Genomic DNA, 14,723 nt, shown 5'->3' on the forward strand with positions numbered 1-14,723 from the left:
TCACCCAAATCCGCTTAACGGATTGAAAGTTACGCAATAAACAAGTAAACATCCAATATACAGACCGACAGTTAACCAACAAGTCACATATAACACATAACACATCACATAATCAATGATATATCATTTATAAGGAAGTCACGAGTCATAAATAGGCTTTCGGATATTTAAAATGATTTTTAAAACATTTTTCAGAATTAAAACAGATCGTTAAATCAATTTCGAAGTAGTAGACATGGTTCGGTTGGCCAATTCTGGCTTCAAAACAATTTCATAATAATTATCGAGCCTTGAAAACAATTTAAAATAATATTTTAAAACTCGAAACTATTTTTCGAAATTTTTAAATCATTTAAAAAAATTAAATCTAGTTAAATAATTAATTAAAATTAATTAAATCAATTAATTAATTAATTTTCAAATTATTTGACCAATTAATCAATTAAAAATCAACTGAAATTAATTAACTAATTAATTCAGATTTATTTTTGAATTAAAAATATTTTTGGAATTAAAATAATAATTTTTGGAATTTTCAGAAATTAAAATCGAATTTTTATAATAAAAATAAATAGGGAATATGATTTTTAAATATTTTTAAAACAGGAATCCAAAATTTGCAAGTTCTGGAAACTTCAGGGACCAAACTGCATCGTCCCCAAAAGTCCAGGTACCAAACTGCAATTTTACAACCCCCGTCACCGGAAAATACAGGGGTGGCCGGAGAACACGATTCCGGAACCCTCACCTCACCACAAGCTCCAGATCACATCTACATACAACCAGGAACTTATTCATGCAATCAAATCATTCAAATAACCCCAGACTTGGCCTGAAATTGGCCAAGAACATCGCCGGTTTCCCGCGAACTTCGGAAATTTTCAAAACACAACTCCCTTCGATTCAGACATCCTCTGTTAACGAGCTATATACCAATCGATTGTAAATTTCATAAGGAACATAATCCACTATAAATCAACAGCTAATAACCCCTAAATCAAAAAGCCCCAAATTTCAATTGAAAACATTCATACGGGTTATAAACCCTAATTTCAAAATTCGAAAATCAAACTCAATTTTGAACATGTTATTGAACTCCAAATAAGACGTATGACATATGAAAATCATCAGGAAAACAAGCTCTACAACATGCAATCATCAAATCATACAAACAATCATCCGAACAAAAATTCATATTTTTAATAAAAATAATTCGAAAATAAATAAATTTTCAGAAAATAAACCATGATTTCTGCAGTGATTTGGAACACAGAATCTGATAGAACACCTCAAGACCTTTGGATTGAGTACTCGAGCTTTGAAAACAGAGATCAATAACACCTTCGTTTTGCTGTTTGATTCTTGGAAGATTATATGAATATAGGGTTTTTCTCTGGAAAATTATGTAATTAACTGTCTGCAAATGATTTTGATAAGAAATAAAATACGGGAAAAGGCTATTTATAATTACGGAAAATTAGTATCCCATTGGATCATTCCGGATATAAAATGGTACGTTTATTTATAAAAACTGATCCAACCGGTATCGGTTTTCTGGACAGTTATCCAAATAAGTACAATTTGTACTGCGGTCTTGGTCTCAGCGCCTGGTTACACGTACTACGAGGTGATAATTGGGATAGTTTAATAAAAAACTCCCGTTTATCGAGAATACGAGTTTTATTGATTTACCGAAACGAATATTGTATCGAAAATGTTGCGCCGGGACCCGCGCAGGACAAACCGTACGCCGGATCGAAAAAGTCGAATCATGGAATATGCTCGGAATATTACAATTAGGTTAAAAAAGAGTTCTTGGAAGGGTTTCGGGTTCCAAAAACGTAACAACAGATGACGTCGGTTGGTTCCCGTTTTCATAAAATAGATTTTAAATACCTGGAAAAAGATTTTATAAAATCCATATGATTCCTATAAATTCATAAATCAACATAAAAATAATTAGGAAGATATGACAATTATCTATATTTTTTTTGGACATATAAAAATTAAAATACTCAATTAATAATATTTTTAAACATCCAAACACATTTAACACTTAATAATTAATTCACAGAATAGATACTGAACACATATAATAATTATTTATTAGCAAAAATAATTACATGATATATCCCGGATATTACATCCTTCCCCCCTTAAAAGGATTCTGTCCTCAGAATCTCCTAAGAAAACAAATGAGGGTACTTTTCTCTCATATCACTTTCTCACTCCCAGGTTGACTCTTCAACCTTTGGGTTTCTCCATAACACTCTTACTAGCTTTACCACTTTATTCCTCAATACCTTCTCTCTTTCCTCTAGAATCTCTATTGGACTCTCTACATATGACAAATCTGCCTGAAGCTCTATTGGCTCATATTCTATTACATGCCTGGAGTCTGGATTATACTTCTTAAGCATCGATACGTGAAAAACATTGTGAATGTGCTCCATGTGCGGAGGTAACGCCAATTCGTAAGCTACTTTGCCAACGTGCTTTAGAATCTCAAAAGGTCTGACATATCTTGGGCTCAGCTTTCCTTTCTTTCCAAACCTCGTTAGTCCCTTCCACGGTGATACTTTCAGTAATACCAAGCTTCCTTCTTCGAATTCCATGTCTTTCCTTGACTGGTCTGCATTTTCCTTTGACGGTCCAGTGTGGCTATCAATCTCTTTTGGATAATTTCAACCACTTCTTTTTTCTGCTGCACCAATTCAGGTCCAAGTATTTTGCGTTCTCCTACTTCGTCCCAATGCACTGGCATCTGCATTTGCGTCCATAAAGGGTTTCATAGGGTGGCATCCCAATACTGGCATGATAATTGTTGTTATAAGCAAATTCTACCAGAGGTTAATGCTCGTCCCAACTTCCTTTAAAATCAATAGCACAAACACGTAACATGTCCTCAATCGTCTGGATCGTTCTTTCACTTTGGCCATCCGTCTGGGGGTGATAAGCCGTACTCATATTCAATCTCGTTCCCAAACATTCTTGAAAACTTTTCCAAAATCTTGAATTAAATCTTGGATCTCGATCAGATACGATAGACACAGGAACTCCATGACGAACTACAATTTCCTTTAGGTACATATGGACCAACTTGTCGAGTGAAAATCTTTCATTTATAGGCAGAAAATGAGCTGACTTGGTAAGTCTATCCACTATAACCCAAATGGCATCATGATTAGCCCTTGTCCTCGGTAATCCAACTATGAAATCTATGGCAATATGTTCCCACTTCCACTCTGGAATCTCCAATGGCTGTAGTAATCCACTTGGCCTCTGATGTTCTGCTTTAACCCTCTGACATGTATAACATTTGCTAACCCATTCCGCAATTTCCCTCTTCATGTCTGGCCACCAATAATTTTCTTTTAAATCTCTGTACATCTTGGTACTTCCTGGATGGATTGAATACCTTGAATTATGAGCTTCCTGTAAAATTTCATTCTTCAGCCCCGTCACCGGTGGAATCTAAATTCTAGAAGAAAACCTAAGAAAACCTTGATCGTCCTTCTGCGTGCACAATTCTTCACCTACCAAACTATTTATATCTTGATCCATTAAATTTTCTTGACACTTCTTTATTTTCTCTAACAACTCCGGCTGGAAAGTCATACTGTACATTTTTGCTTCATCAGGCTTGCAAACTTTAATCTCCAATTCCAGTTTCTGAAATTCCTTATATATCTCTTCAGGTACTGATAACACATTTAACTTTTCCTTCCAACTTAACGCGTCTGCTACCACGTTCGCTTTACCGGGATGATAATTAATCGAGCAGTCGTAATCCTTGATCAATTCTAACCATCTCCTTTGCCTCATATTAAGTTCCTTTTGTGTGAATATATATTTCAAACTTTTAAGATCTGTGTAAATCTCGCACTTTTGTCCATACAGATAATGTCTCCAAATTTTCAAAGTGAAAACTATGGCTGCTAGCTCCAAATCATGAGTAGGATATTTCTGTTCGTATGGTTTCAATTGCCTTGACGCATACGCAATCACCTTATCGTGCTGCATTAGAACACATCCTAGTCCTTTCTGAGAAGCATCGCTATAAATTACGAAATTCCCTTGATCGTCTGGAAGTGACAAAATGGGTGCGGTGATTAATCGTTGCTTTAGTTTGTGAAAACTTTCTTCGTACTTGTCATTCCATATAAACTTTTCACTATTCCGTGTAAGCTTTGTCAATGGTGTTACAATTCTTGAAAATTTTTGAACGAATTGACGATAATATCCGGCTAATCCCAAGAAACTTCTTACCTCGGTGGGTGTTCTCGGTCTTTCCCAATTTGTAATTGCCTCGATCTTTGCTGGGTCCACTTTGATCCCTTCGTTACTAACTATGTGTCCTAAGAACTGAACCTCCTGTAACCAAAACTCATACTTCGAGAATTTAGCATATAATTTCTTTTTCCTTAAAATCTCCAAAGCTGTTCTTAAATGTTCCGCATGATCCTCTTCCGTTGCAGAATAAATTAAAATATCATCTATAAACATAATAACGAACTTGTCCAGATACTCCTTGAAAATTCTATTCATCAGGTCCATAAACGCTGTCGGGGCATTGGTCAATCCAAAAGACATTACTAAAAACTCGTAATGCCCATACCTTGTTCTGAAAGCTGTCTTCAGTATATCTTCTGGCTTAATCTTCAGTTGATGATATCCCGATCTTAAATCAATCTTGGAGAAGTACTTGGCTCCCTTCAGTTGATCAAACAAATCATCAGTCCTGGGTAACGGATACTTGTTCTTGATTGTAAGCTTGTTGAGTTCCCTATAGTCAATGCACAGTCTCATGCTTCCATCTTTCTTCTTAACAAATAATACCGATGCACCCCACGGGGACACACTGGGTCTGATTACTCCTTTCTCTAACAGCTCTTGCAATTGCTTCGCTAGCTCTTTCATCTCAACGGGCGCCATTCTATACGGGGCCTTGGATACCGGTTCCGTTCCAGGTGCTAAGTAGATTGCAAACTCAATTTCTCTATCTGGAGGAAGTCCTGATAACTCGTCGGGAAACACGTCTGGAAATTCATTCACTACTGGAATATCTTCAAGTTTCACTGGCTCCTGACTCCTATCAATCACATATGCCACGAAATGCTCGCATCCTTGTCGTAATAACTTCTTAGCTTGAATCATCTTTAAGAACTTCTTTACTTGTTTCTGACCCTTGAACGTTACTGATAAGTGGCATTTTATACCACTTAGAACATCTTAAAATGGCTTAAATTGGTGCCTTGAAATCAAGTATTTTGTGTATTTGATGCATTTTTCTAGTGTTTATGCATTTCAGGGTATTAGTTGCATTTCGGAGGAGTAATCATCAAGAATAAGCCTTGACATGTGTTCACCATTGAGAGAGTAAAGGAAGGGGCAGATTACGGCGAAGAAACGGAGCAAACTCAGGATTTTTCCAGTAGGGTCCTGAGCGCCCGCTAAGCTATGCTGAGCGGCCGCGCAGGGTCGGGAAAAAAGATAATTTATTTTAGGACTTCTACTTCTGTTTGGCTTCCACTTCTATGTAATCTGAGTTTTATAGGACTATTATATAAGTAGATTTGGAGACGTTTTTCACGAGAGAGGATGGTGGTATTAAGCAAGGAGCGAAGGAGATAAAGAAGAAGACCGTTTTAGCACACAGCAACGAAGAGGAAGCATATTTTCTTGTGATTCTTGTTTCGTTGTAACGTTGGATGCTAGTTTTCTTACTTTGAACCTATTTACTCTTGTGACGTACTCTGATTTAATATAATTAGTTTAGTCATTATTTTCTTGTGTTTGTTTATCATGATTTCATATGAACCCATGATGACGATGAGTGCTATTATGGGCTAATCGTGATCATGGGGTCGCAACGGATTTGCTATGGAATTCTTTAGTTAATTGTTTAATACTTTAGTGTGTGATGATTGTATGATATCTAGTATTGGTTGTGCGTATTCATCTTATGTGCGTCGCGAACATATAAGATAGGGTGTTAATCTCTTGTGAAGCGACGGTGGATCTTGAGATTTAGAACTTGCCATGCTAGCATAGGTTTATGTATGATGTGCATGATTAGTGGGTAACTCTAACAGTTTTATTCGCCCTGTGTAATCAAAAGGAATAACTTGTGCTTAAATCATTGTGTTGTCAATTTCTGTAGACATATAGGAACTCAGCATAATTGATGACTATTCAACTTCTATCTTAATTGTGGATGTTTGGTAGAATGGTATTAGTACAATGAAAGTTGGCTTTTATCAGTTTCGTGTTATTCGATTAATATCATCACTGTCACATGCTAAAGGTAATAACAATAACTATTGAAGGAAGTAGTAATGAAGTTGTGATCTCATGAGTGTTTTAATATTGTTAATTTGAATTGTTAATTAAGTGATTAATTAAGTAATTAATTGTAGTTAATATTTAGTCAACAATTCTAAGTGTTAGTGTCTTAACATTGGGAAGTAATCATACATTGGTGCGTGAGTTTAATTAAACAATAATTAGTCTGAGTCTCTGTGGGAACGAACTAGAAAGTATTCTATATTACTTGCGAACGCGTATACTTGCGTGAATATTAGCGCGTGTTTTCGCCCTAACAAGTTTTTGGCGCCGCTGCCGGGGACTCGGCGTATTTGTTTAGTTTATGTACTTACCATCATTGGTCATTAGGACTCAGTGATTAGGACGTAGTAGTTACTTATTGTTTCCGGTTGTGTTTCAGGTACTTTAGCGAGCGTTTATGCAAACTCGTTCTCGTACTCGCAAGAGGACTTTAGATACAGCTGAGGAGACAGACGAAGTTCTTGATATTCCGGAGAAAATAGATTTTGAAGATTCGGATTCAGGAACTGAGCAGAAAGAATCAGTAAACATGGGTGATCGTATTGTTCAGGCTGATCCAGCTCTTATGGACTTTTCTCGGCCAAAAATTGATGACATTCAGTCAAGCATTCTTCATCCGGCTATTCAAGCTAACACCTTTGAAATCAAGCCGGGCACTATTCAGATGGTGCAGAATTCTGTTTCTTTTGGAGGGGCTGCGACTGAAGACCCCAACATGCACATAAGGAATTTTGTCGAGATCTGCAGCACTTTTAAGTATAATGGCGTGACTGATGAGGCTATCAAGCTGAGGATTTTCCCATTCTCACTGAGGGACAAAGCTAGGGACTGGTTACATTCTGAACCAGCAGGGTCCATCACTACTTGGCAAGATCTTGCGCAAAAGTTTCTGGTGAAGTTTTATCCGATGGCAAAGACTGCTGCTATGAGGAGTGCTCTTACTCAGTTTGCGCAGTAACCTACAGAATCTATGTGCGAAGCTTGGGAACGCTACAAGGAAATGTTGAGAAAGTGTCCACATCATGGAATGCCTGATTGGATGGTGATCACTGGTTTCTATAATGGTTTGGGGGCCCAATCTAGGCCCATGCTCGATGTAGCAGCTGGAGGCGCCTCATGGGCTAAAAGCTATACTGAGGCTTATAATCTTATCGAGACTATGGCTGCAAATGAGCATCAAAACCCAACTCAGAGGATGATGCCTGGGAAGGTAGCAGGTATTCTGGAAGTCGATGCAGCCACCGCTATTGCAGCGCAGCTCCAAGCGCTGTCAATAAAGGTTGATTCTCTGGCTACATATGGAGTTAATCAAATAGCTATGGTTTGTGAGCTTTGTGCAGGTTCTCATGCTACGGATCAGTGTTCTCTTGTCAACGAATCTGTTCAGTATGTGAATAATTATCAGTGACAACAGCAGCCCGTGCCAGCTACTTATCATTCTAATAACAGAAATCATCCAAATTTCAGCTGGGGTAATAATCAGAATGCTATTCAGCCACCATATCAGCAAGGTGTGAGTAAACAGTTTAATCCACCGGGATTCCAGCAACCACAGCAGTATGCTCAAAGGCAATCATATCCTCAACAGGGAAGTGCAGCTGCACCTACTAGTGCTGATTTTGAGGAACTTAAGCTGTTATGCAAAAGTCAGGCAGTTTCTATCAAGACCTTGGAAAACCAAATAGGTCAAATAGCCAATGCAGTGCTCAATCGTCAACCTGGCACTCTTCCCAGTGACACGGAAGTACCAGGCAGGAAGGAAGCTAAAGAGCAAGTCAAGGCTATTACCTTAAGGTCTGGGAAAGTGGCTGATGCTGAAAAGCCAAAAGAAGGAGAAGCTGAAATTAGAGATGAAGAAGCTAAACGAAAGGAGAAAGCGGCGGAACCAAGGAAGACTACTGTTGAACACACTCTTCCTGAGGGTAATACAGGGGAGAAACAGCTCTATCCTCCACCACCTTTTCCTAAGAGATTGCAGCAACTAAAGCTGGATAGACAGTTCGGTAAGTTTCTGGAGGTGTTCAAGAAACTTCACATCAATATACCTTTCGCTGAGGCTCTGGAGCAAATGCCTAGTTATGCGAAGTTTATGAAAAATATTCTTTCAAGGAAGGTGAAACTGGATGACCTTGAGACCGTTGCTCTCACGGAAGAATGCAGCGCTGTTCTGCAACAAAAGTTACCTCCAAAGCTGAAAGATCTAGGTAGCTTCACCATTCCTTGCACCATTGGCAAGTTGACTTTTGACAAGTGTCTTTGTGATTTGGGAGCAAGCATCAATCTGATGCCGTTGTCGATCTTTAAAAAGTTGGATTTGCCTGATCCAAAACCCACATATATGTCTCTAGAATTGGCTAATCATTCTATTACTTACCCAAGGGGCATAGTGGAGGATGTGCTAGTCAAGGTGGATAAGCTCTTCTTTCCTGCAGATTTTGTTATTCTGGATTTTGAGGAAGATAAGAAGATTCCCATAATCTTGGGAAGACCTTTCTTGGCTACTGGCCGTACCTTAATAGATGTGCAGAAAGGTGAACTTACGATGCGGGTACAAGATCAGGATGTGACCTTCAACGTATTCAAGGCAATGAAATTCCCTACAGAAGATGAGGAGTGCTTAAAAGTGGATGTGATTGATTCTGCGGTTACTTCGGAACTCGATCGCATGCTAATGTCTGATGCATTGGAAAAGGCCTTAGTGGGGGATTTTGACAGTGATGATGATGATGGCAACGAGCAATTACAATATCTGAACACTTCTCCCTGGAAGCGAAAGCTGGACATGCCGTTTGAATCTCTTAGTGCTTCTGACCTCAAGAATGCTGAAGGAAAGCTCAAACCATCAATAGAGGAAGCACCTACCTTGGAGCTCAAGCCATTACCTGAACACTTGAGGTATGCTTTTTTAGGTGATACATCTACTTTACCTGTTATTATTGCATCTGACCTTTCAGGTAGTGAGGAAGACAAGCTCTTAAGGATTTTGAGAGAATTTAAATCAGCTATTGGATGGACCATAGCAGACATCAAGGGGATCAGCCCTTCATATTGTATGCATAAAATTCTGCTAGAGGAAGGTAGTAAACCGACTGTTGAACAACAGCGCAGACTTAATCCTATCATGAAGGAGGTTGTGAAGAAAGAAATTCTGAAATGGCTAGATGCAGGCATCATTTATCCTATTTCTGACAGTTCGTGGGTGAGCCCCGTATAATGTGTACCTAAGAAAGGAGGTATCACTGTGGTTGCAAATGAGAAGAATGAGCTCATCCCCACTCGAACAGTTACAGGATGGAGAGTATGCATGGATTATCGAAAGTTGAACAAAGCCACGAGGAAGGATCACTTCCCTCTTCCATTCATTGATCAGATGCTTGACAGGTTGGCTGGTCATGAGTATTATTGTCTTCTGGATGGCTATTCAGGGTATAATCAGATTTGTATTGCACCAGAGGATCAGGAAAATACTACCTTCACTTGTCCATTTGGCACGTTTGCTTTTCGCAGAGTTTTGTTTGGGTTATGTGGCGCCCCGACCACTTTTCAGAGATGTATGATGGCTATATTCTCTGACATGATTGGAAATAATGTCGAGGTGTTCATGGACGACTTCTCCGTCTTTGGACATTCATTTGATGAATGTTTGAATAATCTTCGCGCCGTACTCAAAAGGTGCGTGGAAACTAATTTGGTGCTCAATTGGGAGAAATGTCATTTTATGGTGCATGAAGGCATTATTCTTGGGCATAAGGTCTCTAACAAGGGTCTGGAGGTGGACAAGGCCAAGGTGGGAGTCATTGAAAATCTTCCACCACCTATTTCTGTGAAAGGAATCCGTAGTTTTCTTGGTCATGCGGGTTTTTATCGGCGATTCATCAAGGACTTTTCGAAGATATCTAAGTCGTTGTGCAATTTGCTTGAGAAAGATGTGCCTTTCAAATTTGATGATGAATGTTTGGCGGCATTCGAGACTCTCAAGAAGAGTTTGATCACTGCACCAGTTATTACAACACCAGATTGGACAGAGCCGTTTGAGATGATGTGTGATGCGAGTGATTATGCGGTAGGTGCAGTTCTGGGACAGCGCAAAAATAATCTCTTTCATGTGGTCTACTATGCGAGTAAGACCTTAAATGGGGCCCAAATGAACTACACCACTACGGAGAAGGAGCTCTTGGCTATAGTCATTGGTTTCGAGAAATTTCGATCTTATCTGCTTGGGACTAAAGTAACAGTATTCACTGATCATGCGGCCATTCGCTATTTGGTTTCCAAGAAGGATTCGAAGCCGAGACTCATTCATTGGGTGCTCTTACTTCAGGAATTTGAGTTAGAAATCAAGGATCGAAAAGGTACTAAGAATCAAGTAGCTGACCATCTCTCTAGGTTGGAGAATCCCGAGTCTACTTCACAAGATAGGACATTAATCAATGAATCTTTTCCGAATGAGCATTTGTTCGCAGTTCAGGAGGAAGAGCCATGATTTGCAGATATTGTAAACTATCTTGTTAGCAATATAATGCCTCCTAATTTGACCTCCGCTCAAAAGAAGAAGTTTCTGCATGAGGTGAAGTGGTATATGTGGGATGAACCATTTGTTTAGACAGGGAGCTGACCAGATCATCAGGAGATGTATCCCGTTCTGTGAGACGAAGGGGATATTACGAGACTGCCACTCCACAGTTTATGGTGGACACTATGGTGGTGAGAAGACGATAGCTCGTATTCTGCAAGCAGGTTTTTTCTGGCCTACTTTGTTTAAGGATGCTCATCAGTTTGTTTTAAGGTGTGATCGTTGCCAAAGAGTGGGAAATTTGACGAGAAAGGATGAGATGCCGTTAAATGTGATGCTTGAAGTCGAGGTCTTTGATGTTTGGGGAATCGATTTCATGGGGCCTTTTGTCTCATCCTGCAATAATCAGTACATCTTGCTGGCAGTCGATTATGTCTCAAAATGGGTAGAAGTCAAAGCTTTACCGATAAATGATGCAAAGGCAGTGCTGAATTTTCTTCGTAAGCAGATTTTCACAAGGTTTGGAACACCTCGGGTAATCATAAGTGATGAAGGGTCGCATTTCTGTAACCGTAAGTTCACTTCTATGATGCAGCGTTATAATGTGAATCATCAAGTTGCTACTGCCTATCATCCGCAAACAAATGGTCAAGCGGAAGTGTCTAACAGAGAGATCAAGCGCATTCTAGAGAAGGTTGTTTATCCGTCAAGGAAGGATTGGTCTTTAAAGCTCGATGAAGCTGTTTGGGCTTACTGAACAGCATACAAAACTCCACTTGGTATGTCCCCGTTTCAGTTGGTGTATGGTAAGGGATGTCATTTACCTGCGGAGCTTGAGCATAAGGCCTACTGGGCGTTAAAAAAGTTGAACCTGGACTTAGATGCAACTGGTAAGAAAAGAATGCTTCAGCTTAATGAACTTGATGAATTCCGACTTCAAGCGTACGAGAATAACAAAATGTATATGGAAAAGGTGAAGAGGTGGCACGATAGGAAGCTACATCCTAAGTTATTCATGCCGGGGCAACAAGTTCTCTTATTCAACTCTCGTCTCCGACTTTTTCCTGGGAAGTTGAAATCGAGGTGGTCTGGACCTTTTATTGTCAAAACTGTGTTTCCACATGGAGCGGTGGAAATTTTTGAGAATGATCTGGACCAAGCATTCAAGGTTAATGGTCAGCGTTTGAAGCACTACTATGGGGACATGGCAAACCGAGAAGTGGTTAGTGCCATTTTATTGACTACTTAAGAAAGGTACGCAACGTCAAGCTAATGACGAAAAAAAAGCGCTGCGTGGGAGGCAACCCATGATTTGTTGTTACAGGAACCCTTAGAAGTTAATAACCTATCCAAAAACACAAAAAAATCAGAAAATCGGGACTGAATTTTTTTTCCCAGTGACCCCCTGAGCGCCCGCTCAGCTCTACTGAGCGACCGCTCAGCAAGCTGAGCGCCCGCTCAGCTTTGCTGAGCGACCGCTCAGGGGTCGGCTGCCAGAATTTTTTTTTACAGTTCATAAAAATACAAAAAAAAAAAATTCGGAAAATTAAAAAAACCCAACACAGCCCATAAACCCACGAACTCTTTTCCTAGTACTCCATGATTTTTATCCCTCAACCCCACTCCTAATCTAATTTAACCTAATCCACACCCTATATATACATACACCTATCCTACATATCTCCCACAAACTTTCTACACTTAAACTCTCTTCCAAACACAAAAACTCAGTTCTTAAACACTTTTATTCAAGATTCAATGGCACCCAAGAGAGCACGAACTATTGATAGCAGCAGCACAATCCCTACTGCTGATTCATCGAGGGGTACTGCTGCAAGGCCTCAGTTGAATGACAGAGCTGCGGAGGAGGAGTACACTAGGCTTTTGGGGAAGCCGATTCTGAAGGAGAGAGGGTTTTTACCATCGGGGAGGGATGGTGAGTTGCTACCCATGATTGCAGAGAAGGGGTGGATAGCTTTTTGTGAGTCGCCCGATGTTATTCCCAGTGGACTAACAATGAGATTTACAGAAGGGGGGTTGAATGTAAATCTCAAAACTTTTTCAAGTTTTGAGCAGTTTCTAAGACTAAGTGTTTGAGTGATCAAATGTGTGTGAATTGCTTGAAGCTGATGCAGACAGATATATATTCAAACACAAATGTAATGAGCACAAAGAACTTAAAAACTTTTTTGGTGGATTTGTTGTTCCACTAGAGATGTGTTATTTCAGAAAATCTGTGATTCAAAGAATTAAATCACAGCTGCTTCCTAGTACAAACTAGATGATTTTCTCTTTTGATATTTCGAAACAGCTCAGGAAAATTCATATCTAATTACTAGCTGCTACTTGGTTTATATATCACCAAGTTTACAAGTGAAGACAAACTGTAAAATACAATTGAAAAGATTCTTCACATGTTTCTTCTTCATTTCTCTATCCAATGCAATCTAGGATAACCTGTAAATCTTTGAATACTTCCTTGTTTGCATCAGAATGGAAATGCTGCATTTTCTTGATTCCTCCTAGAGGCTTCCACATTCCAGTATGTCTCTGTCAACCCATGTGCCTCTGTCAGCTTGTGAATTGTCACTATCAACTGCTAATGAACTAAGCATCCGTTGAAGCTTTCATCCGTTGATGCCTTATCCGTTGAGGCTTTATCCGTTGAAGCTTTATCCGTTGATGCATTATCAGTTGAAGTCTTTATCCGTTGAAGCACTTATCCGTTGATGAATATTATCCGTTGAAGCATTAGAGACATCCGTTGAAGCTTTGTTTCTTTTCCGTTGAAGGTCTTCAATATCCGTTGACACTTCTTCACTTATACAAAATTACAAGGCATGAAATATTTACAATTAGCCCTCCTATTGGTACATCCATTAGTAGTCAACATGACTGATTATTTCCTAATAACATCTAAGAATTACAGCTTGAAACCAGAGAGTGAAATGTGCTATAATACTAAACTTATTGCTAAGTACAGCTACTCCTTCAACGGATAGCCAAGATGGTCTTATCCGTTGAGGCTACAAACACTAGATTTCTACTTAAGTGTTTTGCTTAACTTATCATCAAACTAATACACATATTCCTAACAATCTCCCCCTATTTATGTCTACTAGAACTGTAGGCATAAATTTGGGTTTAGCTTGATGATAACAAAACACTTAACAAATATATAAACTGTAATAAAGCAGAAATTCAAAAGTGCTACAAAAATGTATATGCTGAGATGGAATTGAAGAATTACATTATTTCCAAGGGTGCTCCGTTAGCTTGAGCAAATTACTTTCTTTTCCTTTGATCCCTGGTTTTCTTTCCTAGCCTCCTGTCATTCTCCTCTATTTGAAGTTGAAGTTGTCTGTAGAATTCAGCTTCATCTTCTTCATTGATATCTAACTTAGATTGCATATCCTTGAGAGTTTCATTATTGGCAATCTTTAGCTGATCTTCAATTCTGAAAAATCTTCTGACTCCTTTGTTGTCTCTGAACTCCATCAACCAATGAGGTGATTTGTGAATTGTAATTCCTCTTTCTTGAATGAGTAAAGTTCTAGGCAAAGCATTGGGCTCCCTCCAAGTTTTCCTTATGTTGGCAATCTTGTTGAGAATCTCAGTCTTGGCAGTCCTGGTAAAGCCAGAATCCCTTTGTATGGCTGAGTAGACTCTAATCAAGGTAGAGTAGCCTTCATTCAGAATTCTGTGAAGAGGCCATGTTCTATCCCCAGCTCCTTTGTATTTGAACACTAGTCTTTCTGGTAGCTGTCTGTAGGCAGCTATTCCCCTTACTTCCTCCAACTCATCCAGATAGAGTTCAATGTCTGAAAATTCTTTTATGTCACAGATGTGAACATAATCATCT

The 14,723-nt window shown here is 39.1% G+C and overlaps 1 non-coding gene across 1 annotated transcript; it reads right to left on the reverse strand.

Moving 5' to 3' along the window:
* Positions 1-7,270: 7,270 nt before the first annotated feature.
* LOC141700443 (small nucleolar RNA R71) lies at positions 7,271-7,377 on the reverse strand. The gene has a single exon (XR_012566339.1). It is a non-coding gene; the product is annotated as a small nucleolar RNA R71 (small nucleolar RNA).
* Between the last annotated feature and the right edge of the window lie 7,346 nt (positions 7,378-14,723).

Source organism: Apium graveolens, unplaced genomic scaffold (assembly GCF_009905375.1).
Source record: "Apium graveolens cultivar Ventura unplaced genomic scaffold, ASM990537v1 ctg2387, whole genome shotgun sequence".
Lineage (NCBI taxonomy): Eukaryota > Viridiplantae > Streptophyta > Magnoliopsida > Apiales > Apiaceae > Apium > Apium graveolens.